Source organism: Drosophila gunungcola, assembly GCF_025200985.1.
Source record: "Drosophila gunungcola strain Sukarami chromosome 2R unlocalized genomic scaffold, Dgunungcola_SK_2 000020F, whole genome shotgun sequence".
NCBI lineage: Eukaryota > Metazoa > Arthropoda > Insecta > Diptera > Drosophilidae > Drosophila > Drosophila gunungcola.
Window position 1 is genome coordinate 1311236 of NW_026453174.1, and position 13634 is coordinate 1324869.

The 13634-nt window shown below is 42.0% G+C and overlaps 1 long non-coding RNA gene across 7 annotated transcripts in view; it reads right to left on the reverse strand.

Annotated features, from left to right (window-relative positions):
• The window catches only part of LOC128256583 (uncharacterized), a 51027-nt gene that overhangs the window by 6564 nt on the left and 30829 nt on the right, over nt 1–13634 (reverse strand). Inside the window, exons 4-5 of one of the 7 annotated variants that reach the window (XR_008267799.1) lie at nt 10786–11054; nt 8878–10691 (exon numbers count right to left, since the gene is read on the reverse strand). The exons of 1 other annotated variant lie outside the window; for it this stretch is intronic. This is a non-coding gene — a long non-coding RNA (uncharacterized LOC128256583). Of the gene's footprint in view, nt 1–71; nt 473–2768; nt 3048–6032; nt 7150–8877; nt 11055–13634 lie in introns of those variants that run through there. 5 more of the 7 variants (XR_008267798.1, XR_008267796.1, XR_008267794.1 and 2 more) reach the window with 5 other exon arrangements.

Consider the following 13634-nt stretch of genomic DNA (forward strand, 5'->3'; position numbering starts at 1 on the left):
GTCGTGTCGGGTTAGCAGAGCTCAACATTAATTCCGAGCCGGATGCAATTACAAATCAATTAATGGCAGGTGCAAGACGGCATCATAAATAATCCCGTGCGGACACTGATAAATCGCTGACAAATGGCGTTACAAACGGACGAAAGTCCCACCGACCTGTTTAAAGGACACGGTCGTTGTGAACCATCATCCGGTCGCACCAAACCATTACCATTTAAAATAGATTAAAAGTCGTCGCAGAAGAACGGGTTAGTTCTATGCAGGCAGCGTCAACATCATTTGCTGCAGCTGGCTGGCTGGCTGCATCCTCGTACTTCCTGTGCTTCTGCTCACATGATAATTTATCAAGCTGTGGCGCCGCTGCAGTGGACACCATTTCCTCCTCCAGTCACCAGTTCAGTTCAGTTCCCGCATCCTGGAGAGCCTATAAAAAGGACATTAGGCGTACTGCTCTGCTGACAAGTTGGCCCGCCTGCGAACAAGGAAAGTAAATGAAAGAGCTTCGGTTAATGCGCCAAGGCCAAACGGAAAAATATGAGGCCAGCGATTGCAGAAGTCACGCTTTTTTTCGATCTTTTGTTTTTTATGGCCTGGCCGCACACTTGACTAGCCAGCGCCGCCCTGCACTTCCTCTAATGGCTCGGAAATGGCCGTATAAATCTCATTTGTAATCGCAAAGCCGAAAAACTATCGCCAGACAACGCCTCAAGTAGGCAGCCCAAATAATGGCGAACTTGCCGCGGAAGAGTTGGAAACTTTTGCGACCCTGCCACTCGAAACTAAGTCAATAAAAAATCTAGTACGAGTATAACCCAATGGCGGAAGGCGGTGCAGCGGGAACGCAATAACAAGGACCTCAATTGGCGGCGGCATATTTTCGACGACGACTTAGGGACTGTCGTCGCCACTGGCGGGACTGCTTCCGCTTTGGTATTAAGCCATCGAAACTTTTATTGATTTAGGGGCTTTCGCTGCGTCCCAGCGAGCATTTTAGTTGACAGGCCTGCCGGAGACAAGAGCTGAAAAGAAATGAAAATCACTTTGCATAGCTCAAAAATGTAAGCTGGCCAAGACTGCCTAAATCATGACAAATATTTGGATCCTATCCTCTTGGTTTTTTTCATCCTTCTCTTAAAAGTGGATCAAAATATTTATTAGAAAATGAAATCGTAAGAATTTTTAATGAGAGCACTGCAGTAATTTCAAATATTGATTCTCCGATAGAGAAACTTGGTCTTTAGGGATTAAATGTTAAAAATATATTTTGAATGTCTTGGTTCAAATTTCTTGGTAAATACTAATCTCTTAATTCTTGTTTTTGATATAAACTTATTCGGTTTTCGTGTTTGCCCATCTAAAGGAGCTCAAACAAAAACAGGACTCAACACCTGCATGGCAATTTTTGACCAAATATTTGCCGAGTAGCTCAAACAACGCCCCTCCGATCTTCCACTCCCCCTTCCCCAGGCCAATTGTGTCTCCGGTTGTTGTCTGGCTCAACAAAAAATCAATTTCGGGCACATTACCAGCCTGCCAACTTGATTTTATTATTTACTCGTATTTGCCGTTTGACAGATTCGCCTGGCTGCCCTCAACAGCAAAAAAAAAAAAAAACAACAAAAATTCAAGCGCACTCACATCCGAACGAGTAAATCGGAAAAGCGAGGGGCTTTAAAATTGCCCAAGGGGCCCAAGTAAAATGACTGCAGTGCGCCTTTCGCAAAGGAGCAGATAAATCGAAATAATAAGAAAGAACAAGCACAGGAAAAAAAATATAAACGAAACGAAGCGAAATCCATGTATGTTTGCTCACAAATCTTGGGCAAATAGAACTGGAAAACTCAGCAGGGAAAAGCGGGGAAAGCGGGGAATTTTACGTTTTCATTAGAGACTGTCTCGGGGAATCCTTTAGGTTGCTAGATCCAAGTTTACTGCAACTTTATCCTATTTTACAAACTACTTTAGGCAATTGATTGTGTGCGAATGTGTGGCTGAGTGTGTGTGTGTGTGTGAGTCTTCGAGTATCTGTGAGTGTGAGTATCTGTGTATCTAAAAGGTGCCGGCAACTGAGCCAGCGCTTTTTGATGTCTCTGCTGTGTGCTTTCTTTACTTTATTTCTTTTTTTTTCTTCGCTGCTACTCTTTGCTCTTACACGATTTCATTTACTTTGTGCAGCACAAAGCCTAAGCACTCTATGTGTTGGTGTGAATTGCCGGGAGTGTGTGTGAGTGTCGCCCAGGAAATCTTTGTATCTGTGTGTGGGTGTGTGTGTCTCGGAGGCAATGAAGTGCATTTGAAGCGCACTTGATGCACGTACGGCACGCAGCGCCTTTTTAGACGTATTGTAAATGACTGCAGTGGGTGGCAAAGGGGAGGCGTGTGAGGACAGCGCGGTTCGTTAGTTTGACACACACACACATATATGGGAGAGGGGAAAAAGGAGAGAGCGCCATACAGACAGACAGGAAGTGAGTGTGTGTGTGGGCGTCTGTTTGATAAGTGGCAGCAATTTTTTTTAACCCCCCGTCAGCTCTTTTCTTTCTTTTTTCTTTTTACGCCTGCACGGTGAGAAAATGTCACCAGATCAGTCATTTTTTATTTTATTGAATTTATTTACTTTTAAATATATATCTTAAAAAAAAGATAAATTTTCAGCACAAGAGAAACTGACGAGAAAAAACTTTCCAAGCTTATGACCTAAAAATTATAAATCTTCTTTGGAACAGCCTCTGCCAAGAGCATCTAAATATCTATATTTTATATTCCTGTTATAAAGCTATATATATTATCAAAGATTTGTTATTGTCTTTGTATTTTAAGAAATAAAGATTTGGATATTATTCTTAAACGAAATAATACAATATTTATTACTTCTGTTCCATTTTTTGTTGGTAGCCAATGTGAAACATCTATTTTATCCATTTTTTCTCACCATGCACTGATGTTGCTTTTCGTTTTGCTTTTGCCCGGCTGACACTACGTCATCTCCTTGAACCATCCAGTCTCCAGTCGCCAGTTTTTCAGCCGTCGTCCTGCAATGGGGGCCACTAATGAAATTGTTAATTTTTGTTAGCAAAGTCACGTACACGATGTGTTGATGACGCTGAAGAGCCGTCGACGCTGACGCCGCTGGCAATTGGCCCGGGCCAAGGAAAATCTGAGGTGGCCAAGGGGTCTTGGGGGAGGGAGGGATGCTTATTGCTTTGGGATGGGCCAATACCACTCATAAGTTAAATGGCCCTTGTAGTTTTTATGGCCTGCCTTCGACAAATCGCTGGCTGGCATATTTATGAGCAACAGTTTTCCATTAGCATTCGATTACTTATTGGGAGTTTGGAACAAGGAGTAAGCGCAAAGTTTCAAGTGATTTGTATGTTGCAGCAATCTGCAGATATTGATATACAGATACAGACGGGAACACGTGAAGCAACATACAGAAAAGACATCAACAGCCAAAAAGCGAAAAAGTCGCATTGCAGCTATTTCTGTTACGCTTGCCAACTGCTGCCAAAAAGAAGGTCCTGCCATTAATACCGTTTACCTCGTGGCCTCTCAGTCGTCCTTTTTTGCCATCCCTGTTCCACTGCCTTGGCACGTAGCCATTGCAATTGTTGTTCGTGCTGCAGTTGCTGTTGTTGCTTTTGCTGTTGCTGTTGCTATTGCCCAAATGCGAATTACGTATACGCCAAGTGGCCCGCTGGCTGCTTGCCTGACTGTTTCGACTCAGCTGAGCTGCGCTGAGTTCGGTTTGCATTTGTTTGGCATTGCATTTATTCGGGATTCTTTTTGCATTCCTTCCTCGCGGACTGGTTTTTATTTCGACCATTGTGCTTATGCACAAGTGCAGAACGAAACAAAACTGAAGGCGCTCCTTTTGTTAAGTTTGCATAAATTAGAATGCATGAAATTTCATTGCAGGACCACGGCACCAACAATTAAGTGGAATTTGTGGAGCATATGAGCGCGCGCGGGCAAATTTGAATTTTTATGGCACACATTTTCAGGCGGGGATTACAGATGTCGACGTCTTGGTTGGCTTGGTTGGCCATCGTCTCATCACTTCTCGCTTTTTTCTTTTTCAATTTGCAATCTGCGTAACCGGCCATTTAGGATGCGGGCACTCCCACGCTGCTTTCACGTAATCCGTTTAAATACACAATAAATAACGGCATGGAAATTTGCATGAAAAGCCGGAGCAACCGGAATAATGTGCGATATACGAGGAGAGTGGTGGGGGGTCTCACGTATTTTCGGGGCAATCATGAGCATGCCATAATGCCTGTGACCACGACTATTAAATCAACACGCGGTGCCAGGCCAAAACATTGGCCCAAATGGCAAAACGCTGCCAACAATGTAGCTGGAAATAATATTACATATATAGTATTCACACACACGTATGCCATACATGTGCGTATGAAAATATATATTTGCCATGATTTATTATTATTCCGTGCGGTTGTTCTTCTCTTGCTTTTTTTGTTGTATTCTGCTATTATTTAAATTTTAAATAGCTGTAAAGTGCACACATACTCGCAACTTCCACTAGAGTGTATTTCGCTGTGGCCATTAAAACGTTTGCCTTTTCAGCTGCTGTAGCTGCTTTAGCTGCTGCTACTGCTGCTGTTGTGTCATTATTATTATCGTTCATTGTTTGCTGGCATGTTGTTGTTTGGCAGCCATTTTGTGGTAAATAGAGTCGTTTAAATGCATACACACACACATACATACAGCTCCAGCTAGCGAGATTTTATAATAACATTCATAATGCAACGTTTGCATGTCATTCGCAACGGCAACAGCAGCAGCAGCAACAGCAACAGCAATTGCAACTGCAAGCAGTAAGGACACGCAAATTGTAATTCGTGTAGCATACTTTCCAGGGCACTCGCTCAAGGGTTAATGCAATTCAAGTAAAATAAGCAGGACAGCTAATGGAATCAGCTGAATCCCGGGGATTTAATAAACTATGAAAAGTTAAAGACTGAGACAGCTTTCAGCCTTCAACTTTCGCCCTCATTACATGTCACCCCAGCGATGAGTGTGTGTCTTGGGTGCTTAGCGGATTTTCCTTTCCTTTTTCCTTGTTTCTTTTCCGCCTGCCAAATACCAATCATTTTAGCCATGAGCTATATCGATTTTTGGAGGCCAAAGTTATTAGGGCCTCGCGACAGGGAAAATGTCCAAATGCCTGTACTGTAGATTTCATTATCATTCCGCTGGCATCCTAACCTGGGTGTTAGCTGCAAAATGCAGCTGCTACCCCAGAAATTGCAGCTACATCAGCCCGAGAGCCCGAAATGAAAAAGCAACGCAAATCCAAGAAACCCAGCAGCAGTGCTTTATTTTTCTGCACGCTTCGATGGGAGAGAGTTGAGGAGGAAAAGCTGGCTCCGACATAACTGCCATTGTGCCAAGGCACTGAAAATAGAATGGCGGAATAAAACAAATAGAAATTTATTGCCTGGAATTTATGACAATTCTCGTTCCGCTTTCAGCCGATGCACTCACGTTGCCTGCATGTGGCCCGAACTCAAATGTTTTAAATTAAAAATAGTGGTAAAGGCTAGGAGGCCGCTCTCGGGGAGATTTTATGACGGGATCAGTGAAACTGACTGCAAATAATTCGCAGAGATATAAAAGCCATCTTAAAACTAGTCATTTAAATCCCAAGAGTCTATCGAAATGCAAATGATATTTAATATAAATGTTAACAAAACATATAATGGTGGCTGACAAAACAAAAGTTAAAGTCGCTAAAAGTATTTAAAGACCCATAGAACAACGAAATAACTTTTTTGATTGAACTTTTTACGATTATTAAGTCAAATAAACTCTAAAATCAAGTACGAGTTCAACTATAAGAGTGTGATTAAATTGGCATTTATTTCAATACCATTATTGAGGCAATTATTCTTAGTAAACATTTAAAAAACAATGTGATTAATTTGGATTTTATCTGTTTCGATATAGTTAAGAATTTAGTGTATAAATAAATAGAATAATTAATTTCAATCGGATAACGATTATTACTGCCATACATTTCAAATCCCTTAGTATTCCAATTTAAAACTTGATCAACTCAGCAACTCAGCCGATAATTACGGCAGCAGGCGCAGACCTTAAATGCTTTTTCATTTCGCCTGGCATTCAAGATGGCCCTGGCGGGGATTTGCTGGCACATGTTCAAGTGCTATTCCCTTGGCCTAGGGTGTGCCATTCTTTTTCTTTGTCTTTCCGCTGCTGGTGGCGAATTCGGCTGCCAAGTGCCAAAGTTCTGCAAGGCGGCACTTAAAATGCATTTTGCTTCTTGGCCAGCGCCCATCCAGCCATCCAACCATTCAACCATCCACCATCTTCCATCCTACATATTCTGCTGGGGCTGCGTCTAATTCGATTAAAATGTTGTAAATTATTGCACTCGCATCGGGGCACCTCCTATGTGTCTGTTGTCTGTGTGTGAGTGTAAGTCTTGGCCATATTATATTATGCTTTATTGAATTTGCAATTCGAAATGGGAGTGGAAGAGGGGTGGCGAAATGGAAAATGTGTTTTCAATGAACGTTTTTGTGCGTTCGCCCATAAATCTCTGCCGATGGCCAGGCCAAAGGACATCTATAACACACACTCCTTGAGGAGGATGCATGGCGAAATGGAATTGCAATTTCCTGACATTGGCAGGCGAAGATCGAGGAGTCCACATCCACATTCATTTCCAATTGCCAAATAAATGCGTATGGTCGTAACTTAAAAATCAATTTTACCCCAGCATACATAATGCATCCATTCATTTAGTCATTTACGCACTCAAAGTATGACAGGAATGAAATTTCAGGCACTGGGACGCACATGGGGAATATCAAAATTGTTCTGAGCCCGGCAATCAAATGTGGTAATTTAATTTATTGTTTATTTGCCATGAATCAAAAGGAGGCAGAAGAAGGAGAAAAGAAGGAGCATATGCCGCAGGATAGTAACCGAAACGAACTAAATAAATAATACGTGTCCCTGCTGCTGCAGTCATAAACGGAACGGAACTCAGGCGAGCTAAATTGATATTAATGATTGTTTGTCCAGAGCCTCTGCCTCCGGCAATCCCTTACCTGCCTTCGCATCCAGATATCCAAAGGGATTTCATCCTTGACTTATCTGCCAATATCAGAGTGATATACAATCGAAAATTAGTGGAATATTCAGTGCTTACAAACAGCGTATTAAGCTCTGCTATTTTTGCGGTCGCCCATCGAAAAGTCAATAAACTTAATTACAAATAAATAAATTTTTTAATTAAAAATCAATCACAAACGCAGGGGGCCGAGAGTGGAAATTAAAATTCAATTAAGTACGGCCGAAGGGGTTATGTTTTTTCTTTTTGGGGACGCAGTCGGTACAAATAATACGCATAAGCAGCGCCGGACGCGTTGCGATTATTCATGTTTCATTGAGCAATTTCCAAGTAAAAGTATTGCATGCATAAATCATTGCATTGTTTTTAGATACTTGCACCTGGCCGCAGTCGCAGGACTCGACAGGATAATGCCAGCATAATTGTATGCGTGCACAATATTTATTATTTATCGCCTCGGGCAGGACGCGAACGTCCTTTGTCGCCACTCGTTGTCCTCGCCGCTGGCGATAATGGGAGCAAGTAACTTTTAATTTTAATTTAAAATGCATTTTGCCCTAGCATACGTGTGTGTGTGTGCTCTGCACACCACTCAGCCGCGCCCACACGCCCACAGTCCACTTGTCTGTGTTTATTCACGAAATGAGTTTTAAATTAATGCGATTTTGTTATTTATGAGCGGTTGCCACGCGGCGTATACGCAATGTTAAATCTTAAAGCTGCCCACTGACTTGTGCATTACGTTTAAGCCAGATTTGTCCCATTTCAATCTCTTGCATCTCTTTCCCCACCATTTTCCCGCTCTCTTTCTCTCTGGCCAGTGGCCACACAAACAATTGAACTAATTTCCCAGCAGGCCATTCGAGCCTTTAGCATCGAATGCGGATCTAAATTGCAAACAAATCAATTGCTGGCCGCAAACAGGAAATCACCAAATGCAACTAGAGAGAAGAACGGGGCTTTGGAGTGGCAGAAAGAGACGGCAGCCTCATGGCCAGAAAGAGACGGGCGAGCACACACACACACTGCAGCTCTTGCAAATTGCATTGCCATTGCATTTCATTTTCTGTCTGAGTTTAAACTCATTAAATATGCAATAAATATCCAAGCTGCAAAGTGGAAATGAATACATTTGCTGCCTTGACACTGCTGCACATCCAGCGTTTTCACCTTCCTCATTTGAAATTCTAATTGTTTTGCGAATTCATCAATGAAACCCGCTCTTTGCTCTCCATTTCGTCCTGCTCCTGTTGACTCTTCCCCTTCGATTATATTTCCATTGGATATATCCGCACTTGATTTAAATGTATTACGTGAGCTTCAATTCGAACACTTTGTTTGCCAATTGATAATAAATTGTAGCTGTCAGTAATTTTAATACCGTGTGTCTATCACACGGCCACGCCCCATTGCCAGCCCACCTTTGATGGATATTCAATGTGTGTCTGCTATGAATAAATTCACCAAAATTCTTTGTGAAAAAATGTTGTGAAAAAAACCTTTGATTTCCCAAAAAAGACCTCTAGAACAGTATAAAATAATGCATTATATTTGCCATTTTTAATAAAAGCATCACAGTTTGGTGAGTTTTTACAGATGAGATTCCATGAACTGTATTTTACTTATTGAATTCAATAATTGAATTATTTTAATAAAACATGCTAGAAACGGAAATAAAATTCAAATTAAACTAGGTATTTAAATGAATTATTTTATTATAGAAGGATTTAATTTCACTTTTAGAGCCTAAGTCTTAAAGGTCATGTTTAAAGACAGGTATCAAACAAAAATTTATGATCAAATTGTAAACTTTTTTATTACTTAAAAAAATGTTAAAAATAGTAAAAAAGTAAGCTGAATGGCTTAAGTGTTGAAATCTAAGCTTATACTCTTGATTCCCATATTTTTTGATACCCCACTACTTCCCGGGGCATATGCAAATAGGGTGCGGATAATTTGGGAGCCACAAGGCCAAGTTTCGGGCCGCGTCATTCCACGCACTTCCGGCGGCGAAAGGCGCATATTTGAAACAGGAGCGACAAGGGCCAAGTGTTTGAGTGCGGCACGCAACTCGTGTCCTGCGGCAGGCAGTGCGGCGTGGCAGGATGACAGGCGAACGCCTCGAGCGGGACAAGTTTGAAATGCGACCGCTTCAGTGCAGCTGCCCCATAAATACGCCACGCCCCCTCCGGGCGCTGGACATATCCGCTTCCGCCAAACGAGACAAAGCGTTCAGAGAGTCAACATTTAGCAAGCCATTTGATACAATCAATGATGTTGGCTGGCGGAGAAGGGCAAATAAACCAAATTGGTCGGGGGCCGGCCCTCTGCGGAATCTCTTATTTATAATCACTCACATCCGAGGAAAATGAGCAGGAAAAACCCAATCCCTGTTTGCTTTTCGGCCTTTTTTGCCTTGGGCGTGGTGCTGGCCAAATTATGTGGCACTTTAATTTGCGTGTGCTTCGCTTTGGGCGCGTTTAATGATGCGTGAGGGAGAAAAATCGGAAGTCTGAGCAAAATGCCAGGAGACACGTGCTGGCGAAGGGAAATTAATGGAACTGCCACTTTACAGGAGCTTGCACTAATTAAAACTGACTTGGCCAAATGCAAAGCCAAATAAGGCGCTTAGTCGTGTCCAAAAATGCCAAACTGTCGTCGGCAAGCGGCGCCTAAAATCTTTTTGCCACCGAGAAAGAGGCGTTCTTTATGCAATTATGATAATAACAATGAAACGCCTTTTTGTCTGCCGGAATGTTGCAAAAGTTTGCAAGTGCATAATTTCCAAAAAGAGCCTTGGAATCCGGAATATAGAATCCGGGCTTCTGGAATCTGCAGTTTGCTTTGGCCGAGCCACACACATAATGAAATAATTGCTGCGACAGCCAGGCCATTTGCAGCAGTGAAAGAGGCAAAAGATTGCCAACAATTTTAATATGGACGAGAAGCAGAAAGTTTCCCAAGCAGCAGGGCCGACATAATTTAATAAGCAGTCTGCTGCACTTTTCGCTTTTCCATTCCTTTCAATTTATGTGGCATGCGGAATATTCAATTTTCACACACACTCATCCTGGCTAACGAAAACTCTTCTCTTCTTTTCGAGAAAGCACATTCTTTTGGGCGGCTTAACTTAATTGCCGAGAGCTGCAGACCATAAACTTGAGCTTATTGGCAGCCGGATAAACTTGGCTTGTAATTGAGCCCCGAAACCCGAGGGCAAACAGATAAAAGCGGGGCAGACTCCTTGAGTCGACCATTTGCAGCTAATAAATTGTGGATGCCCCTTCATATGCATTACATGTGTAATTTGTAACAAAATTAGAAGTTGGCTGCGGCAAAAAAAATAACGAAGAGGAATGCTGCGCTGCAGAATGAACTGGAACTGAAACTGAATCTGCACACACATTCTGCGCCTCTTCACTTTGCCAAGACGGATGGCAAAGTTGAGTCTCTGGCCAGATTAACTTGTAGCCGAGCAAACATGGTCTGTAGCCTTGTCTCCCCCTTTCTTTTTTTTTCTCCGAATGCAGTTGAAGAAATTGAAAAACTTTTCGCTCTCAGTGCTCTGCATTCTCATCCGTCAGTTGGCAAGGAAAATTGTTGAAAAGTAGCTTGGAGAAAAAAAATATAGAAAGAAAAAATAAAAGAAACCCACTCACCCACACATGCAACTACATGGCACGCCCACTGCTGCATTGGCAACATGTGTTGCTCAACGCCTCTACTTGTACTACGGCTCGTATACGTTATATGCCAGGCGATGTAGGTTTGGGTGCTGAAATTACACAACTTGACTGCTATAAAATTCAAATTAACTCCTCGCCGAGCCAAGGCTTCTGCTTTTCCAGTGTTTCAGTGTGTGTGCGAGTGTGTTTTATGCTGCCTTATGCGGCATCCGGGAAGTGGGAGCAGTGGGGCTTGGTTCACTCTAATATGAAAAAAGAAAACAAATCTTAATTACAAATTATTGTTGACATTTGGCGCAACGCGCACTGCACTTTTTCTCCCCTTCCCCAGACCCATTTGGTTCGTCTCTCTTTTATGTCTGCAAATACACTTACTGGCAAAATAATAAACAAAAATTTTAACAAATTTTCAACCCATTCATAAAATATATAGAGTTAATTTTGGGTTAGCTACAAATTGTAAGGTTAGCTTACATCATAGAAAATTCTTGATATTTTAAATTTTTTTTATTACAAAATAATCACAAGAACATTAAATGTGGAGAATAGGAAAAATAATTACAGAAAGCTCTATACAGGAAAAGTTATTGAATAAATGAAATACAAATTCGATCATTTTTTATGAAAATCGTTAACGTCAAACTCAGAGCTCGACAAAATTTCAATTGATTTTTATTTGCCTATCCAGAACTATTTAAAAAGCTAACCGCCACTGAATAGCTTCTAATCTGTATTCTGTATACACACAAATTGTTTGCTGTATTTTTAAAAAGCTCCGTTTCTATTTTTCCGTCCCCGGCTGTTTGTGACTGCGTAATTCAGATGAGTGGGCGGCAAACGAGGCGGCGAAGCAATTAAAAAGCCAGCCAGCGCCTTCAACAAGTGTCTAAATGCTACGGCACACACACACATTAGCCAAAGAATAAATACGCAGAAAGTGCGGAAAATGCGGGGAAATACGGGAAATAAAGAGAGGGCAGGCCTAATGTTCCCCCATGGTTTTTATGGCGTCCCAGAGGCTGTGGGAATTGGTGGATCCCGGCTCAGGTAAATATTTGATGGCATGCATAAGGTAAGTGACTCAAATTCCGTCATAATTCGCAGGACAGCTCCCCCGAGAACCACGCCCCCATCCCCGCCCTCGAAAACAAATTGAATAATGGGTATGCGTAATTCGCACTGGCCTTAAATGTCAATTAAAGTGGCTTAAAGCCACCGAAAGTGGTGGCCATTTTGAATTTTGAGTCTGCTCCCGAAAAACCCTTAACCCTCCAACGCCCCTGTCCCATTGGATTCCCTCTTGTGGGGCAACTCCAAAGTTTTGTTGCAGCAAAGTTTTGTTTAACTTTGTTACGCTTCTATTTTTTATGTGATATTAAGAACGCGTTAAACCCCTTGCCCTCGCCTCCATTTAAGAGTAACTTTCGGGCCACACACATACCGTACATATAATATCATTCTATAGTATCCCTATATATATTTATATATATATATATATATATATAAATGTAGGGCGCCCTGTCGCATGCAAATAAACATTCAATATACAAGAAACAAGCAAGTTTGCCTTGTCTTTGTCTCTGTCCTTGTTTTCAATTGGTTTTTATCACTGCATTTTGATTTTCTTCCTCAATGAGTTGCTCAATTGTTTGCCTTGTAGCAAGTTGCAACTTGCAACTGCAAACCAGCAACTCGGAAACTCGAAAACTCGTGGAGCAAGTTTACTTTTATTGCAATGTCGTGCGGTTGCAAGTCGCCGAAAGTATGCTTTTAATTTTCCTGCTCGCATGCTTTTGGGAGATACTGAAGAAGGGTTAACCAAGCACGGGGATAGCTGGCCAAAAACTTAAGCCATTTCGAGTGGCGTGGAAAACTTGCAGCTGATTAAGCCCTAAATTATGTGTCACTTAAGGATGCATTTGCAGGTGAGATCAATTCTTGGCTTGACTTGGCAACAAAAGCCATTAGGAGCGCACAAGAAAACATGCTACGAACTCGTGTAGTTAGCCCATTATTTTAGCCATTAAAAAGCCGGGCCAGAAACAAACGGACCGCGTAATTACTCTCGTCATAAAACACAAAAAACGTTAAAAACTGGGAGCTGCCTGATAAAAGTTTTAGTGCGAATTGTGTTGCCATTTAAAGGCTACTAATTAAAATTAATTGCAATGTAAAAATAGCGGGAATGCTAATCAAATATTTAACCACCTGATCTACGCTGCCTGGCTAATCTGCAAATGAGGTTGAAATAATAATTTTAATAATTTAAACGCGGCGAGGGAGGAAGGTCAACTGGGGCGCCATTTGCATAAATATATTTCTACGCAGAGCCCTCTTCGTGGTGGGAAAATAATATAATATTTTTCCGCTTTATTGGCTTCCAAGTGCATGACTTTGGTTTGCTTTTCGCCTGGCGGAATGGAATGGAATGGCCTGGCCTGCCTGGCCTAAGCTGCAAAACTTTTCCACGGGCGCTTTTCCCAACCGCTTTTCCCTCGTCAGCCTTTTGCCCATAACTGTGTATATAACTAGCGACCTTCGGCGGTGTGAGAAAACGTGCACCTTGCCAACTTGCGAGTGGCACAAAAATAAAAAGAAAAAAATCAAAATAAAAATAAAAATAAAAAAAGCGGGCACAAGGCGCAAGGTTTATGCAGTTCTCCAGTGCGCCTTAAGCCCAAATTGAAAACTCTCGATATGGAATTATTTACATAACGCCAGCCAGGCGCATCGAGTCAAATGAAGCCGGGCTCATCCCAGCAGGATCCCCCAAAAAATGTTTTGCATCCTCTGACAGCTCGCGTTGTTGATTCGCCGAGCGT